Here is a 20985-nt window from a genome sequence, read left to right as displayed (position 1 = left end):
TCTTATGCACACATGGATGGTTATTGTTCTATAAATGTTTATCCTCTATTCAAAAAATAAAATGGTTCCATTTGGTTCATATTTGCCATCTTTTTTGTCCATACAATTATTTCCTATTAGGTTTAAAACTACAACGATTAGTGGTCAACTGATTAATCTAGTCAACAGGCTGATTCGGTAACTAATCACTACTCTAGAGCCAAACGAGCAGCTGCCAGTAAACGATTTCCTCAGCACTGAGTATACCAAATAACTTGGGTCAATTCAGTACAAGTGTTCTTCTGATATTGTGCTCTCAAATGTTGTTGGCATTATGGTCATGACCATGATGAGGAAAATAGATTCATCAATCAACACTTTGATATAGTCACAGAGCTAACATTAGGAATCTATGTTTACCATTTATAACACTACACATGCTCATGAATTTTCCTCTAAATAGCATATTCGAGCACCATAGCAGTTACTGCATGAATATAAACATTTATTATTTTCTTGGAAACAAATAATACTCTCATATTGTTGCCTGTACGGTCAATAATCTAGTCAACATCAATGCACTTTACCAGTCTAAATTATTTTTTGCTTGGGGTATAGACTTCATCCGATGAATATGACAAGTTTAGGTACATATATATCTCCACATATTCGTGTGTCTCCATGCTTACACAAAATTCATATTTTGTCTGGAACTGGCTTTGTATATATTGAATCACTAGTATGACCTTTGATTCCGTGGACTAGGCTATGGAGCCACTATTTAAAATAGAGTTCCATTGGCCCAAGCATTTTTAAATCATACCAAGTTCATAAATGAACTATTTGATCCATCACTTCCAAAGCAACATAATGATTAGCCTCTTCGTTACATAATTTTTTGTAGTAATTCTTTGGAACAATTTATTGTGCTACCACTTAATTTAATACACAAAAACTTAATTGTAATAAAAATTGCTTGGGGCACTGATGAAGACTCCATAGAGTTAACTACTTACAGTGAGTATGCATCGATGTAAATACTTACAATGATCTGTTCACTTTCTATGTATGTGCGGAACATGTCATCACTCCCACACTAGTACTTGATGATAGTTTCACTGTTGTCCTATGATCATCACCTTTATCACTTTAGCAACTTAGCCACAACTTATTTGAAGTACTTAACATGTTTGGTTTTGTATGGAATATATGATTAATTCATACATAGATTTCAAGAAATTTCAATCATATATTTTGATCATCAATATACGAGGATAGTGATTGTTGCTTAAAACCCTTTCCATGTGACCTCGACAAGAAAATCTTTTAGGCATTTTCCATACGAAACCACTTCAGTATATTATCAATATATATTTTTCCAAAGCCTTATTAGGCACTACTTTCTCCTTAGATTATTACGTATAACATAATGCTATCTTTCCCAAGTACTACATAGAAAAACTATTTTTAGTGAAGTTCTAATTTGTGTCAAGAAATTTATAATATTTCCAATCAATAATGTGTTATTCACACACAGTGTTTAGAAATATTATCGTGCTCCCACGTCCTTTCTTGTAAACATAAGAGTCGTCGCTTTCCCTGATGAAATCCAATTCCTTGAACATTTCATTAGAACGAAGATTCCAACTCCATTATGCTTGATTTAGCCAAGTCTGGATATCTAAAGTTTTCTCACTTACAAGCATCCACTCATAATAGTAATACATAGTAATTGATAGTCTAATCCAAACAAACTTTAAGCATCACTTCAATGGGACAATCTTGTGATAGTCAACTCCTTGAACTTGTTATAAACTATTTGGAATTTTAACTTCGTCGGTTCATAGATACATTAGTCTATGTAAGACTTCAAGTCTTTTAGAGGGTTCATCAAGTTGTAGAAATAAATCATAAATATGGATACTATGTCACATTACTTTGGCATATAGACAATTCCAGAGTCAGGGTCCATCAATGTTCTTTGTGTATTTATAGGTTCATTGTTTATCAAACAACAATATCTCATCTGCATGCCATAGAGGTTCAACGCGTTTTTCCTAACCTACGTAGTTCAAAGACAAGTTTGACCGAAGTCTCTATATCTCATGTAGAAATTTCCATATCCATCTAGTAGGAAACACTAGAAGTACTTTTGGGGCTTCTTTCCTTTGACCTGGTGACAAAGATTATGTAATCTCGTCAAGTTGCACTTTTCTCCCACTCACTCTTTTGCGAGAAACATTTTGTTGAAAAGTTATTGCACTCTATATAAGAACACGTTTCCCTGCTGTAGTGATAGAGGAACACCCAATCCGTAGGGATAACATGCAAAGTAGCACTTATTTGACTTGGGACATGAGGTCATAAGCTTGTAAATACATTTACATATGTATCATATTCCCAAATGTTAACTAGAAGCAAAAAATGATTTGTATGACTACACCGTTTCTTTATATATCCACATTTCAACATATTTGATGGCGCGCTTTTTAGTGTAAAAGCAGTAGTCGGTATCACTTCAAAATGTATTTATGGCAAATCATTTATGTCATCTTTCATCTCACCATGTTACACATTATTAGATCACGTCTTCTCAAACACACCACTCTTAGTGTTGTTCTGGAAGGTGCAAGTTATGAAATTATTTTTATAATCCATTACACATTCACTAAACTTGTAACTCAAATATTCCTTTCTGCAATCTTATTGCATAAACATAACTTTCTTGTTACAATAATTTATATTTCATTGTGTAAACCTTTTGAAACATTTCAAAGGATCCAGACTTATGTATCATTAAGTAAATACAAATATTTACTTGCGTCATCTGTGAAAATGGATAAATTTACTCCTTGTGTCGTGGTTTTGTCACGGCAGATGTTCTCGTGAGAGAACTTAGGTGTGAGGCCATCGCAACCATGTGGCGGCTTGAAGGGGTTGGTCGGAATCGAGAGACGCGAGTTTACCCAGGTTCGGCCCCTCCGATGGAGGTAAAAGCCTACGTCCTGCTTGTGTTTCATTGACGAAGATGATGATCTCGATTACAAGGGTGCAGACTCGCCACCTCTAATCTCGTGGGTGTATAATCTGTCTATCTCATGATTTGTCTTGTCTAGACCTAAGTTGTGAATCTTGCTTGTCCCTCTTGGGGCGCCTTACCCCTCCTTATATAGGTGGAAGGGGTAGGTTTACATGTAGAGTCCTACTAGCAGTAGGAATAGGACTAGTCTCTCTTGAATCCTAATCCGGGTCTTGTTTCCTTCTTGTGGGAGGCTTTCCTATTCTTGGGCCTTCTCTTGTGAGTCGGCCCTCCTGGCCTCTCTATGAGTCGCCTTATGCCAGGGTGCACTATGGGCCTTGGGCCTTCGTCATTTATCTAAGACGCTTGTGGGGACAAGTATGATTCACCCGCCAGGTCACTGCTGAGTCGCCGGTGAGTCGCCAAGTCCTTTGGCGGGTCATACTCCAAGCCGGGTTACACTGCGGGGTATATCCCCAACATTAGCCCCCAAGGTTAGCTTGAATTTATTCATGGTAAGCTCCTGAAATAAGAATAATAAATAAGTTAAGGGACCGGCTTGCTCCTCTGGCCGACTTGATTTACTGAAGTGGCTCCTTGAAAAATCCGGGTTTCTTCGAGCCGCCTTCAATCATCTCGTAGGTACGTGTCTTTTGCAATAAAATATATATATGTCATTGAGTCGGCCTCCAATGCTTTGGCTTGATGAAAACTTGGGAAATAAGAAATCCACACAATGTTGAACCAGCTTCTCTTGCTTCGGCGGGTTATGACTAACAATGGCGGGTCATGATTGCTAATGGCGGGTCATGATTATTAGTAGTGCCCCGTCAAACAAGTGAACTCCAATTGACAAATCCGTGTGATGTTGAGCCGGTCTTTTAGTGCTTCAACTAGATAAAAATATGGCGAACCGGTCTCCCAATACTTCACCTCCATGACATAATGAAATGTCCTCTTCAATTTTTTGATGTATCCATATTACCTGTAGCCCCCAAGGGCCGGGTCATCAGTGTGTGATGGGCCGGGTCTTCAATTTGAACCTCATGATCTATGAAACAACTTAGTGATGTAGCCCCCAAGGGCCGGGTTGTCTTGCCTGCAGTAACCTGGGATTTTAGAAATTATGACCTGAATGGTGTAGCCCCCAAGTGACGGGTCGATTGCTTGCGGCGACTCGAGACTTCCATGTTCTTCTCCTTGAGCAGCAATGTGTAGCCCCCAAGTGTCGGGTTGTGTGCCTGCAGCGACTCGGGACTTTTCCTTCCATTGTAGAATAAAATCACATACACTCTGTGAGCTGATGATGCCTTTGTGATAAAAGAAATCCTTGACCGTGGTTGCAATGTAACCCAGCAAATATATCCTTGAGAAATGCATAAGTGTTGTAGTTTACTACAAAGCACAAGTTGAAGAAATCCAAGGGCCGGTCAATTAGATGACCCGGTATTTATATATGATAGGGTGGCTCTTCGACAATAGACAATTATTCCGAGCTGGCTTAAAAACCCCAATCATTTAACACTGGTTATGATAAACCATGACGAAAATCCAGCCAAATTGGCTATTCAAAGATTTATTTGCACCTGCAATAATTTATGCTTTGACCATATTTGAAGACCGGCATGATATGTATGTATGATGTATGATGCAATGCAATATGATGCATGTATTGTTGGGGAACGTCGCAAGGGAAACAAAAATTTTCCTACGCGCACGAAGACCTATCATGGTGATGTCCATCTACGAGAGGGGATGAGTGATCTACGTACCCTTGTAGATCGTACAGCAGAAGCGTTAGTGAACGCGGTTGATGTAGTGGAACGTCCTCACGTCCCTCGATCCGCCCCGCGAACAATCCCGCGATCAGTCCCACGATCTAGTACCGAACGGACGGCACCTCCGCGTTCAGCACACGTACAACTCGACGATGATCTCGGCCTTCTTGATCCAGCAAGAGAGACTGAGAGGTAGAAGAGTTCTCCGGCAGCGTGACGGCGCTCCGGAGGTTGGTGATGATCTTGTCTCAGCAGGGCTCCGCCCGAGCTCCGCAGAAACGCGATCTAGAGGAAAAACTATGGAGGTATGTGGTCGGGCAGCCGTGAGAAAGTCGTCTCAAATCAGCCCTAAAACCTCCGTATATATAGGTGGGAGGGAGGGGAGGAGGCAGCCTCAAAACCTAAAGGTTTGGCCGAAATTGGAGGTGGAGGAGTCCTACTCCAATCCTACTTGGAGTAGGATTCCACCTTCCCACTTGGAAACTCTTTCCACCTTGTGTTTTTTCCTTCTCAAACCTTATGGGCTTTAGTGGGAACTTATTCCAGCCCACTAGGGGCTGGTTTATCTCTTCCCATAGCCCATGAGACCCCTTGGGGCGTGACACCCCTCCCGATGGTCCCCGGCACCCCTCCCGGCACTCCCGGTACACTACCGATGAGCCCGAAACTTTTCCGGTAATGCACGAAAACCTTCCGGTAACCAAATGAGGTCATCCTATATATCAATCTTCGTTTCCGGACCATTCCGGAAACCCTCGTGACGTCCGTGATCTCATCCGGGACTCCGAACAACATTCGGTAACCAACCATATAACTCAAATACGCATAAAACAACGTCGAACCTTAAGTGTGCAGACCCTGCGGGTTCGAGAACTATGTAGACATGACCCGAGAGACTCCTCGGTCAATATCCAATAGCGGGACCTGGATGCCCATATTGGATCCTACATATTCTACGAAGATCTTATCGTTTGAACCTCAGTGCCAAGGATTCATATAATCCCGTATGTCATTCCCTTTGTCCTTCGGTATGTTACTTGCCCGAGATTCGATCGTCAGTATCCGTATACCTATTTCAATCTCGTTTACTGGCAAGTCTCTTTACTCGTTCCGTAATACAAGATCCCGCAACTTACACTAAGTTACATTGCTTGCAAGGCTTGTGCGTGATGTTGTATTACCGAGTGGGCCCCGAGATACCTCTCCGTTCACACGGAGTGACAAATCCCAGTCTTGATCCATACTAACTCAACTAACACCTTCGGAGATACCTGTAGAGCATCTTTATAGTCACCCAGTTACGTTGCGACGTTTGATACACACAAAGCATTCCTCCGGTGTCAGTGAGTTATATGATCTCATGGTCATAGGAATAAATACTTGACACGCAGAAAACAGTAGCAACAAAATGACACGATCAACATGCTACGTCTATTAGTTTGGGTCTAGTCCATCACATGATTCTCCTAATGATGTGATCCCGTTATCAAGTGAAAACACTTGCCTATGGCCAGGAAACCTTGACCATCTTTGATTAACGAGCTAGTCAACTAGAGGCTTACTAGGGACAGTGTTTTGTCTATGTATCCACACAAGTATTGTGTTTCCAATCAATACAATTATAGCATGGATAATAAACGATTATCATGAACTAAGAAATATAATAATAACTAATTTATTATTGCCTCTAGGGCATATTTCCAACAGTCTCCCACTTGCACTAGAGTCAATAATCTAGTTCACATCACCATGTGATTCCAACGAATCCAACACCCATACAGTTATGGGGTCTGATCATGTCTTGCTTGTGAGAGAGGTTTTAGTCAACGGTTCTGAAACTTTCAGATCCGTGCGTTCTTTACAAATCTTTATGTCATCTTATAGATGCTGCTACTACGTGCTATTCGGAAATGCTCCAAATATCCACTCTACTATATGAATCCGTTTCACTACTCATAGTTATTCAGATTAGTGTCAAAGCTTGCATCGACGTTACCCTTTACGACGAACTCTTTAACCACCTCCATAATCGATAAAAATTCCTTAGTCCATTTGTTACTAAGGATAAATTTTGACCGCTTCTAGTGATTCAAACATGGATCACTCTCTGTACCTCTCAACATACTTTGAGTCAAGGCACACTTCAGGTGCGGTACACAGCATGGCATACTTTAGATTCTACGGCTAAGGCATAGAAGACGACCTTCATCTATTCTCTTTATTCTGCCGTGGTCGGGTTTTGAGTCTTACTCAAATTCACACCTCACAACGCAACCAAGAACTCCTTCTTTGCTGGTCTATTTTGAACTTTTTCAAAAACTTGTCAAGGCATGCATCTTGTTGAAACTTCTATTAAGCGCTTTCGATCTATCTCCATAGATCTTTGATGCTCAACCTTCAAGTAGCATAATCCAGGTACTCCTTTGAAAACTTCTTTCAAACAACCTTGTATGCTTTACAGAAATTCTACATTACTTCTGATCCACAATATGTCAACCACATATACCTATCAGAAATTCTATAGTGCTCCCACTCACTTCTTTGGAAATACAAGTTTCTCATAAACCTTGTACACACCCAAAATCTTTGATCATCTCATCAAAGTGCTTATTCCAACTCCGAGATGCTTGCACCAGTCCATTGAAGGATCACTGGAGCTTGCATACTTGCTAGTATCTTTAGGATCGACAAAACCTTCTGGTTGTATCACATACAATGTTTGCTCAAGGAAACCGTCGAGGAAACAATGTTTTGACATCCTACGTGCAATATTTCATAAATAATGCAGCAACTACTAACATAATTCTAACAGACCTTTAGCATCGCTACGAGTGAGAAAGACTCATCATAGTCAACTGTTTGATCTTGTCGAAAACATCTTTGTGACAAGTCGAGCTTTTCTTAATAGTGACTTATCACCATCATCGTCTGTCTTCTTTTAAAGATCCATTTTACCCAATAGTCCCATGACCATCAAGTAGTTCTACCAAAGTCTACACTTTGTTTTCACACATGGATCCTCTCTCGGATTTTATGGCTTCCAGCCATTTGTCGGAATCTGGGCCCACCATCGCTTTCTCCATAACTCGTAGGTTCACTGTTGCTCAACAACATGACCTCCAAGACAGGGTTACCGTACTACTCTGCAGCAGTACGCGACCTTGTCGACCTACGAGGTTTGTAGTAACTTGATTCGAAGCTTAACGATCACCATCATCAGCTTCCACTTCAATTGGTGTAGGCGCCACAGGAACAACTTCCTACGCCCTGCTACACACTGGTTGAAGTGATGGTTCAATAACCTCATCAAGTTCTACTACCCTCCCACTCAATTCTTTCGAGAGAAACCTTTTCTCGAGAAAGGATCCGTTTCTAGAAACAAACACTTTGCTTTCGGATCTGAGATAGGAGATGTACCCAACTGTTTTGGATATCCTGTGAAGATGCATTTATCCGCTTTGGGTTCGAGCTTATCAGACTGAAACTTTTTCACATAAGTTTCGAAGCCCCAAACTTTCAAGAAACGACAGTTTAGATTTCTCTAAACCTCAGTCTATACTGTGTCATCTCAACGGAAATACGCGGTGCCCCATTTAAAGTGAATGTGGTTGTCTCTAATGCATAACCCATAAACGATAGTGGTAATTTGATAAGAGACATCCCAGCATGCACCATACTAAATAGTGCGTGGCTATGACGTTCAGACACATCATCACACCATGATGTTCTAGGTGGCATGAACTGTGAAACAATTTCCACATTGTCTTAACTGTGTACCAAAAATTCGTAACTCAGATATTCATTTCTATGATCATATCGTAGACAGTTCATCCTCTTGTTACGACGAACTTCACTCTGAAACAGAATTGAACTTTTCAATATTTCAGACTTGTGATTCATTAAGTAAATACTCCTGTATCTACTCAAGTCGTCAGTGAAGTAAGAACATAATGATATCCACTGCGTGCCTCAACACTCACTGGACTGCATACATCAAAATGTATCACTTCCAACAAGTTACTATCTTGTTTCATCTCAATGAAAACAAGGCCTTGCTCATGTGGTATGATTTGCATGTCACTAGTGATTCGAAATCAGGTGAGTAAAGATCCATCAGCATGGAGCCTCTTCATGCAATTTATACTAACATGACTCAAGCGGCAGTGCCACAAGTAAGTGGTACTATCATCATTTAACTCGTATCTTTTGGCACCAATGTGTAACACTACAATCGAGATTCAATAAACCATTGAAGGTGATTATTCAAGCAAATAGAGTAACCATTATTCCTTTTGAATGAATAATCGTATTGCAATAAACACGATCCAATCATGTTCATGCCTAACGCAAGCACCAAATAACAATTATTTAGGTTCAACACCAATCCCGATGGTAGAGGGAGCGTGCGACGTTTGATCATATCAACCTTGGAAACACTTCCAACACGTATCGTCACCTCGCCTTTAGCTAGTCTCCGTTTATGTCGTAGCTTTTATTTCGCGTTACTAATCACTTAGCAACCGAACCGGTATCCAATACCCTTGTGCTACTAGGAGTACTAGTAAAGTACACATCAACATTATGTATATCAAATATACTTCTCTCGACTTTTGCCAGCCTTCTTATCTACCAAGTATCTAGAGTTGCTCTGCCTCAGTGACTGTTCCCCTTATTACAGAAGCACTTAGTCTCGGGTTTGGGTTTGGGTCTCTTCATTAGCGCAGCAACTGTTTTGCCGTTTCACGAAGTATCCCTTCTAGCCCTCGCCTTTCTTGAAACTTAGTGGTTTTCCAAACCATCAACTATTGATGCTCCTTCTTGATTTCTACTTTCGCAGTGTCAAACGTCGCGAATCGCTCAAGGATCATTGTATCTATCCTTGATATGTTATAGTTCATCACGAAGCTCTCAAAGCTTGGTGGCAGTGACTTTTGGAGAACCATCACTATCTCATCTGGAAGATTAGCTCCCACTTGATTCAAGTGATTGTCGTACTCAGACAATCTGAGCACATGCTCAACGATTGAGCTTTTCTCCTTTACTTTGTGGTCAAAGAATCTTGTTGGAGGTCTTGTACCTTTTAACAAGGGCACAAGCATGAAATCACAATTTCATCTCTTTAGAACATCATTTATGTTCCGTGACATTTTAAAACGTTTTCGGTGCCTTGCTTCTAAGCCATTAAGTACTTTGCACTGAACTATCGTGTAGTCATCAGAAACGTGTATGTCGGATGTTCACAGCATCCACAGACGATGCTCGAGGTGCAGCACACCGAGTGGTGCATTAAGGACATAAGCCTTCTGTGCAGCAACGAGGACAATCCTCGGTTTTACAGACTCAGTCTGCAAAGTTTGCTACTATCAATTTTCAACTAAATTTTCTCTAGGAACATATAAAAAACAGTAGAGCTATAGCGCAAGCTACATCGTAATTCGCAAAGACCATTAGACTATATTCATGACAATTAGTTCAATTAATCATATTACTTAAGAACTCCCACTCAAAAAGTACATCTCTCTAGTCATTTGAGTGGTACATGATCCAAATCCGCTATCTCAAGTCCGATCATCACGTGAGTCGAGAATAGTTTCAGTGGTAAGCATCCCTATGCTAATCATATCAACTATACGATTCATGCTCGACCTTTCGGTCTCATGTGTTCCGAGGCCATGTCTGCACATGCTAGGCTCGTCAAGCTTAACCCGAGTGTTCCGCGTGTGCAACTGTTTTGCACCCGTTGTATGTGAACGTTGAGTCTATCACACCCGATCATCACGTGGTGTCTCGAAACGAAGAACTGTCGCAACGGTGCACAGTCGGGGAGAACACAATTTCGTCTTGAAATTTCAGTGAGAGATCACCTCATAATGCTACCGTCGTTCTAAGCAAAATAAGGTGCATAAAAGGATTAACATCACATGCAATTCATAAGTGACATGATATGGCCATCATCACGTGCTTCTTGATCTCCATCACCAAAGCACCGGCACGATCTTCTTGTCACCGGCGCCACACCATGATCATCCATCAACGTGTTGCCATCGGGGTTGTCGTGCTACTTATGCTATTACTACTAAAGCTACATCCTAGCAAAATAGTAAACGCATCTGCAAGCACATATGTTAGTATAAAGACAACCCTATGGCTCCTGCCGGTTGCCGTACCATCGACGTGCAAGTCGATATTTCTATTACAACATGATCATCTCATACATCCAATATATCACATCACATCATTGGCCATATCACATCACAATCATACCCTGCAAAAACAAGTTAGACGTCCTCTAATTTTGTTGTTGCATGTTTTACGTGGTGACCAAGGGTATCTAGTAGGATCGCATCTTACTTACGCAAACACCACAACGGAGATACATGAGTTGCTATTTAACCTCATCCAAGGACCTCCTCGGTCAAATCCTATTCAACTAAAGTTGGAGAAACCGTCACTTGCCAGTCATCTTTGAGCAAAGGGGGTTACTCGTAACGATGAAACCAGTCTCTCGTAAGCGTACGAGTAATGTCGGTCCAAGCCGCTTCAATCCAACAATACCGCGGAATCAAGAAAAGACTAAGGAGGGCAGCAAAACGCACATCACCGCCCACAAAACCTTTTGTGTTCTACTCGAGAAGACATCTACGCATGAACCTAGCTCATGATGCCACTGTTGGGGAACGTCGCAAGGGAAACAAAAATTTTCCTACGCGCACGAAGACCTATCATGGTGATGTCCATCTACGAGAGGGGATGAGTGATCTACGTACCCTTGTAGATCGTACAGCAGAAGCGTTAGTGAACGCGGTTGATGTAGTGGAACGTCCTCACGTCCCTCGATCCGCCCCGCGAACAATCCCGCGATCAGTCCCACGATCTAGTACCGAACGGACGGCACCTCCGCGTTCAGCACACGTACAACTCGACGATGATCTCGGCCTTCTTGATCCAGCAAGAGAGACGGAGAGGTAGAAGAGTTCTCCGGCAGCGTGACGGCGCTCCGGAGGTTGGTGATGATCTTGTCTCAGCAGGGCTCCGCCCGAGCTCCGCAGAAACGCGATCTAGAGGAAAAACTATGGAGGTATGTGGTCGGGCAGCCGTGAGAAAGTCGTCTCAAATCAGCCCTAAAACCTCCGTATATATAGGTGGGAGGGAGGGGAGGAGGCAGCCTCAAAACCTAAAGGTTTGGCCGAAATTGGAGGTGGAGGAGTCCTACTCCAATCCTACTTGGAGTAGGATTCCACCTTCCCACTTGGAAACTCTTTCCACCTTGTGTTTTTTCCTTCTCAAACCTTATGGGCTTTAGTGGGAACTTATTCCAGCCCACTAGGGGCTGGTTTATCTCTTCCCATAGCCCATGAGACCCCTTGGGGCGTGACACCCCTCCCGATGGTCCCCGGCACCCCTCCCGGCACTCCCGGTACACTACCGATGAGCCCGAAACTTTTCCGGTAATGCACGAAAACCTTCCGGTAACCAAATGAGGTCATCCTATATATCAATCTTCGTTTCCGGACCATTCCGGAAACCCTCGTGACGTCCGTGATCTCATCCGGGACTCCGAACAACATTCGGTAACCAACCATATAACTCAAATACGCATAAAACAACGTCGAACCTTAAGTGTGCAGACCCTGCGGGTTCGAGAACTATGTAGACATGACCCGAGAGACTCCTCGGTCAATATCCAATAGCGGGACCTGGATGCCCATATTGGATCCTACATATTCTACGAAGATCTTATCGTTTGAACCTCAGTGCCAAGGATTCATATAATCCCGTATGTCATTCCCTTTGTCCTTCGGTATGTTACTTGCCCGAGATTCGATCGTCAGTATCCGTATACCTATTTCAATCTCGTTTACTGGCAAGTCTCTTTACTCGTTCCGTAATACAAGATCCCGCAACTTACACTAAGTTACATTGCTTGCAAGGCTTGTGTGTGATGTTGTATTACCGAGTGGGCCCCGAGATACCTCTCCGTTCACACGGAGTGACAAATCCCAGTCTTGATCCATACTAACTCAACTAACACCTTCGGAGATACCTGTAGAGCATCTTTATAGTCACCCAGTTACGTTGCGACGTTTGATACACACAAAGCATTCCTCCGGTGTCAGTGAGTTATATGATCTCATGGTCATAGGAATAAATACTTGACACGCAGAAAACAGTAGCAACAAAATGACACGATCAACATGCTACGTCTATTAGTTTGGGTCTAGTCCATCACATGATTCTCCTAATGATGTGATCCCGTTATCAAGTGAAAACACTTGCCTATGGCCAGGAAACCTTGACCATCTTTGATTAACGAGCTAGTCAACTAGAGGCTTACTAGGGACAGTGTTTTGTCTATGTATCCACACAAGTATTGTGTTTCCAATCAATACAATTATAGCATGGATAATAAACGATTATCATGAACTAAGAAATATAATAATAACTAATTTATTATTGCCTCTAGGGCATATTTCCAACATGTATATGATATGATAACTATGGCATCAAGCTATTTTAAATAAGATGGCTCAGTGAGTCACAACGGCCGGCTCAGTGAGTTGCGGCGAGTCTCATAAATCTGTGAAACCTTGTGGCACTGCCAGGAAGGTGATAGTAAGAATTTCGTCGGCTCGTTCAAGTCGCGACAGGATAGGACGAGTTAGAAACTCAAGTGCTAACCAAAGGATACTTTTTGTATAAAAAAGCTCAAGTATTTAGACCGGATGATCAGGCGCGAGTCAAGCTTCGGTGAAGCAGGTTCAATGAACCAATGGTTTCTCTATTTTCCATGTGGGGCGCTAGCCGGTACCAGACATGTTTTAACAAGGCGAGTTCAGGGTCCATAAAGCGGAGTAACTCGCCAAGAGTTCAGGGGTCCATATGACGATTCGGCCAACACACAGTCCAATATAACCATTTGTAATGCGGTAATTTTTCGCATGCCAAATGGGTAGTAAGGCTGATCTCAGTGAGAGAAAGCCCCCAAGTGACCTATGATTAGGGGAAAGACCGGTCATAGGATTGTAGAAGCGTATACGCTATTACCACAAAACTGTTGGAAATATGCCCTAGAGGCAATAATAAATTAGTTATTATTATATTTCTTAGTTCATGGTAATCGTTTATTATCCATGCTATAATTGTATTGATTGGAAACACAATACTTGTGTGGATACATAGACAAAACACTGTCCCTAGTAAGCCTCTAGTTGACTAGCTCGTTGATCAAAGATGGTCAAGGTTTCCTGGCCATAGGCAAGTGTTGTCACTTGATAACGGGATCACATCATTAGGAGAATCATGTGATGGACTAGACCCAAACTAATAGACGTAGCATGTTGATCGTGTCATTTTGTTGCTACTGTTTTCTGCGTGTCAAGTATTTGTTCCTATGACCATGAGATCATATAACTCACGGACACCGGAGGAATGCTTTGTGTGTATCAAACGTCGCAACGTAACTGGGTGACTATAAAGATGCTCTACAGGTATCTCCGAAGGTGTTCGTTGAGTTAGTATAGATCGAGACTGGGATTTGTCACTCCGTGTGACGGAGAGGTATCTCGGGGCCCACTCGGTAATACAACATCACACACAAGCCTTGCAAGAAATGTAACTTAATGTAAGTTGCGGGATCTTGTATTACGGAACGAGTAAAGAGACTTGCCGGTAAACGAGATTGAAATAGGTATGCGGATACTAACGATCGAATCTCGGGCAAGTAACATACCGAAGGACAAAGGGAATGACATACGGGATTATATGAATCCTTGGCACTGAGGTTCAAACGATAAGATCTTCGTAGAATATGTAGGATCCAATATGGGCATCCAGGTCCCGCTATTGGATATTGACCGAGGAGTCTCTCGGGTCATGTCTACATAGTTCTCGAACCCGCAGGGTCTGCACACTTAAGGTTCGACGTTGTTTTATGCGTATTTGAGTTATATGGTTGGTTACCGAATGTTGTTCGGAGTCCCGGATGAGATCACGGACGTCACGAGGGTTTCCGGAATGGTCCGGAAACGAAGATTGATATATAGGATGACCTCATTTGGTTACCGGAAGGTTTTCGTGAATTACCGGAAAAGTTTCGGGCTCATCGGTAGTGTACCGAGAGTGCCGGGAGGGGTGCCGGGGACCATCGGGAGGGGTGTCACGCCCCAAGGGGTCTCATGGGCTATGGGAAGAGATAAACCAGCCCCTAGTGGGCTGGAATAAGTTCCCACTAAGGCCCATAAGGTTTGAGAAGGAAAAAACACAAGGTGGAAAGAGTTTCCAAGTGGGAAGGTGGAATCCTACTCCAAGTAGGATTGGAGTAGGACTCCTCCACCTCCAATTTCGGCCAAACCTTTAGGTTTTGAGGCTTCCTCCTCCCCTCCCTCCCACCTATATATACGGAGGTTTTAGGGCTGATTTGAGACGACTTTCTCACGGCTGCCCGACCACATACCTCCATAGTTTTTCCTCTAGATCGCGTTTCTGCGGAGCTCGGGCGGAGCCCTGCTGAGACAAGATCATCACCAACCTCCGGAGCGCCGTCACGCTGTCGGAGAACTCTTCTACCTCTCCGTCTCTCTTGCTGGATCAAGAAGGCCGAGATCATCGTCGAGTTGTACGTGTGCTGAACGCGGAGGTGCCGTCCGTTCGGTACTAGATCGTGGGACTGATCGCGGGATTGTTCGCGGGGCGGATCGAGGGACGTGAGGACGTTCCACTACATCAACCGCGTTCACTAACGTTTATGCTGTACGATCTACAAGGGTACGTAGATCACTCATCCCCTCTCGTAGATGGACATCACCATGATAGGTCTTCGTGCGCGTAGGAAAATTTTTGTTTCCCATGCGACGTTCCCCAACAGTGGCATCATGAGCTAGGTTCATGCGTAGATGTCTTCTCGAGTAGAACACAAAAGTTTTTGTGGGCGGTGATTTGCGTTTTGCTGCCCTCCTTAGTCTTTTCTTGATTCCGCGGTATTGTTGGATTGAAGCGGCTTGGACCGACATTACTCGTACGCTTACGAGAGACTGGTTTCATCATTACGAGTAACCCCCTTTGCTCAAAGATGACTGGCAAGTGACTGTTTCTCCAACTTTAGTTGAATCGGATTTGACCGAGGAGGTCCTTGGATGAGGTTAAATAGCAACTCATATATCTCCGTTGTGGTGTTTGCGTAAGTAAGATGCGATCCTACTAGATACCCTCGGTCACCACGTAAAACATGCAACAACAAAATTAGAGGACGTCTAACTTGTTTTTGCAGGGTATGATTGTGATGTGATATGGCCAACGATGTGATGTGATATATTGGATGTATGAGATGATCATGTTGTAATAGAAATATCGACTTGCACGTCGATGGTACGACAACCGGCAGGAGCCATAGGGTTGTCTTTATACTAACGTTTGTGCTTGCAGATGCGTTTACTATTTTGCTAGGATGTAGCTTTAGTAGTAATAGCATAAGTAGCATGACAACCCCGATGGCAACACGTTGATGGATGATCATGGTGTGGCGCCGGTGACAAGAAGATCGTGCCGGTGCTTTGGTGATGGAGATCAACAAGCACGTGATGATGGCCATATCATGTCACTTATGAATTGCATGTGATGTTAATCCTTTTATGCACCTTATTTTGCTTAGAACGACGGTAGCATTATGAGGTGATCTCTCACTAAAATTTCAAGACGAAGTTGTGTTCTCCCCGACTGTGCACCGTTGCGACAGTTCTTCGTTTCGAGACACCACGTGATGATCGGGTGTGATAGACTCAACGTTCACATACAACGGGTGCAAAACAGTTGCGCACGCGGAACACTCGGGTTAAGCTTGACGAGCCTAGCATGTGCAGACATGGCCTCGGAACACATGAGACCGAAAGGTCGAGCATGAATCGTATAGTTGATATGATTAGCATAGAGATGCTTACCACTGAAACTATTCTCGACTCACGTGATGATCGGACTTGAGATAGTGGATTTGGATCATGTACCACTCAAATGACTAGAGAGATGTACTTTTTGAGTGGGAGTTCTTAAGTAATATGATTAATTGAACTAATTTTCATGAACATAGTCTAATGGTCTTTGCGAATTACGATGTAGCTTGCGCTATAGCTCTACTGTTTTTATATGTTCCTAGAGAAAATTTAGTTGAAAATTGATAGTAGCAAAACTTTGCAGACTGGGTCTGTAAAACCGAGGATTGTCCTCGTTGCTGCGCAGAAGGATTATGTCCTTAATGCACCACTCGGTGTGCTGCACCTCGAGCGTCATCTATGGATGCTATGAACATCCGACATACACGTTTTTGATGGCTACACGATAGTTCAGTGCAAAATACTTAATGGCTTAGAAGCAAGGCGCCGAAAACGTTGTAAAACGTCACGGAACATAAGTGATGTTCTAAAGAGATGAAATTGTGATTTCATGCTTGTGCCCTTGTTAAGAGGTACGAGACCTCCGACAAGATTCTTTGTCCACAAAGTAAAGGAGAAAGGCTCAATCGTTGAGCGTGTGCTCAGATTGTCTGAGTATGACAATCGCTTGAATCAAGTGGGAGTTAATCTTCCAGATGAGATAGTGATAGTTCTCCAAAGTCACTGCCACCAAGCTGTGAGAGCTTTGTGATGAACTATAACATATCAAGGATACATACAATGATCCTTGAGCGATTCACGATGTTTGACACTAGAAAGTAGAAATCAAGAAGGAGCATCAATAGTTGATGGTTTGTAAAACCACTAAGTTTTAAGAAAGGCAAGGGCTAGAAGGGATACTTCGTGAAACAGCAAAACAGTTGCTGCACTAATGAAGAGACCCAAGATTAAACCCAAACCCGAGACTAAGTGCTTCTGTAATGAGGGGAATAGTCATTGAGGCGGAGCAACTCTAGATACTTGGTAGATAAGAAGGCTGGCAAAAGTCAAGAGAAGTATATTAGATATACATGATGTTGATGTGTACTTTACTAGTACTCCTAGTAGCATGAGGGTATTGGATACCGGTTCGGTTGCTAAGTGATTAGTAACACGAAATGTAAGCTACGGCATAAACGGAGACTAGCTAAAGGCGAGGTGACGATATGTGTTGGAAGTGTTTCCAAGGTTGATATGATCAAACGTCGCACGCTCCCTCTACCATCGGGATTGGTGTTAAACCTAAATAATTGTTATTTGGTGCTTGCGTTAAGCATGAACATGATTGGATCGTGTTTATTGCAATACGATTATTCATTTAAGGAGAATAATGGTTACTCTATTTTCTTGAATAATCACCTTCAATGGTTTATTGAATCTCGATCGTAGTGTTACACATGTTCATGATATTGGTGCCAAAAGATACGAGTTGATGATGATAGTACCACTTACTTGTGGCACTGCCGCTAGAGTCATGTTAGTATAAATTGCATGAAGAGGCTCCATGCTGATGGATCTTTGTACTCACCTGATTTCGAATCACTAGTGACATGCGAATCATACCACATGAGCAAGGCCTTGTTTTCATTGAGATGAAATAAGATAGTAACTTGTTGGAAGTGATACATTTTGATGTATGCAGTCCAATGGGTGCTGAGGCACGTAGTGGATATCATTATGTTCTTACTTCACTGACGATTTGAGTAGATACAGGAGTATTTACTTAATGAATCACAAGTCTGAAATGTTGAAAAGTTCAATTCCGTTTCAGAGTGAAGTTCGTCGTAACAAGAGGATAAACTGTCTACGATATGATCATGGAAATGAATGTCTGAGTTACGAGTTTTGGTACGCAGTTAAGACAATGTGGAAATTGTTTTGTAGTTCATGCCACCTGGAACATCATAGTGTGATGATGTGTCTGAACGTCATAGCCACGCACTATTTGGTATGGTGCATACTATGATGTCTCTTATCGAATTATCACTATCGTTTATGGGTTATGCATTAGAGACAACCGCACTCACTTTAAATAGGGCACCGTGTATTTCCGTTGAGATGACACAGTATAGACTGAGGTTTAGAGAAATCTAAACTGTCGTTTCTTGAAAGTTTGGGGTTTCGACACTTACGTGGAAAAGTTTCAGTCTGATAAACTCGAACCCAAAGCGGATAAATGCTTCTTCATAGGGTATCCAAAACAGTTGGGTACATCTCCTATCTCGGATCCGAAAGCAAAGTGTTTGTTTCTTGAAACAGATCCTTTCTCGAGGAAAGGTTTCTCTCGAAAGAATTGAGTGGGAGGGTAGTAGAACTTGATGAGGTTATTGAACCATCACTTCAACCAGTGTGTAGCAGGGCGCAGGAAGTTGTTCCTGTGGCGCCTACACCAATTGAAGTGGAAACTGATGATGGTGATCATTGAGCTTCGAATCAAGTTACTACAAACCTCGTAGGTCGACAAGGTCGCGTACTGCTGCAGAGTAGTACGGTAACCCTGTCTTGGAGGTCATGTTGTTGAGCAACAGTGAACCTACGAGTTATGGAGAAAGCGATGGAGGGCCCAGATTCCGACAAATGGCTGGAAGCCATGAAATCCGAGAGAGGATCCATGTATGAAAACAAAGTGTAGACTTTGAAAGAACTACTTGATGGTCATAAGACTATTGAGTAAAGATGGATCTTTAAAAGAAGACAGACGATGATGGTGATAAGTCACTATTAAGAAAAGCTCGACTTGTCGCAAAGATGTTTTCGACAAGATCAAACAGTTGACTATGATGAGACTTTCTCACTCGTAGCGATGCTAAAGGTCTGTTAGAATTATGTTAGTTGTTGATGCATTATTTATGAAATATTGCACGTAGGACGTCAAAACATTGTTTTCTCGACGGTTTCCTTGAGCAAACATTGTATGTGATACAACCAGAAGGTTTTGTCGATCCTAAATATACTAGCAAGTATGCAAGCTCCAGCGATCCTTCAATGGACTGGTGCAAGCATCTCGGAGTTGGAATATATATACTTTGATGAGATGATCAAAGATTTTGGGTTTGTACAAGGTTTATGAGAAACTTGTATTTCCAAAGAAGTGAGTGGGAGCACTATAGAATTTCTGATAAGTATATGTGGTTGACATATTGTGGATCAGAAGTAATGTAGAATTTCTGTAAAGCATACAAGGTTGTTTGAAAGGAGTTTTTCAAAGGAATACCTAGATTGTGCTACTTGAACGTTGAGCATCAAACATCTATGGAGATAGATCGAAAGCGCTTAATAGAAGTTTCAACAAGATGCATGCCTTGACAAGTTTTTGAAAGAGTTCAAAATAGACCAGCAAAGAAGGAGTTCTTGGTTGCGTTGTGAGGTGTGAATTTGAGTAAGACTCAAAACCCGACCACGGCAGAATAAAGAGAATAGACGAAGGTCATCTTCTATGCCTTAGCCGTAGAATCTAAAGTATGACATGCTGTGTACCGCACCTGAAGTGTGCCTTGACTCAAAGTATGTTGAGAGGTACAGAGAGTGATCCATGATTGAATCACTAGCAGCGGTCGAAATTTATCCTTAGTAACTAATGGACTAAGGAATTTTTCTCGATTATGGAGGTGGTTAAAGAGTTCGTCGTAAAGTGTTACGTCGATGCAAGCTTTGACACTAATCCGAATAACTATGAGTAGTGAAACGGATTCGTATAGTAGAGTAGATATTTGGAGCATTTCCGAATAGCACGTAGTAGCAGCGTCTATAAGATGACATAAATATTTGTAAAGAACGCACGGATCTGAAAGTTTCAGAACCGTTGACTAAAACCTCTCTCACGAGCAAGACGTGATCAGACCCCATAACTGTATGGGTGTTGGATTCGTTGGAATCACATGGTGATGTGAACTAGATTATTGACTCTAGTGCAAGTGGGAGACTGTTGGAAATATGCCCTAGAGGCAATAATAAATTAGTTATTATTATATTTCTTAGTTCATGGTAATCGTTTATTATCCATGCTATAATTGTATTGATTGGAAACACAATACTTGTGTGGATACATAGACAAAACACTGTCCCTAGTAAGCCTCTAGTTGACTAGCTCGTTGATCAAAGATGGTCAAGGTTTCCTGGCCATAGGCAAGTGTTGTCACTTGATAACGGGATCACATCATTAGGAGAATCATGTGATGGACTAGACCCAAACTAATAGACGTAGCATGTTGATCGTGTCATTTTGTTGCTACTGTTTTCTGCGTGTCAAGTATTTGTTCCTATGACCATGAGATCATATAACTCACGG

The sequence above is a fragment of the Hordeum vulgare genome, chromosome 1H, assembly GCF_904849725.1.
Source record: "Hordeum vulgare subsp. vulgare chromosome 1H, MorexV3_pseudomolecules_assembly, whole genome shotgun sequence".
Classification (NCBI taxonomy): domain Eukaryota; kingdom Viridiplantae; phylum Streptophyta; class Magnoliopsida; order Poales; family Poaceae; genus Hordeum; species Hordeum vulgare.
The sequence above is the reverse complement of the archived record's forward strand: the minus strand, read 5'-3'. Positions refer to the sequence as shown.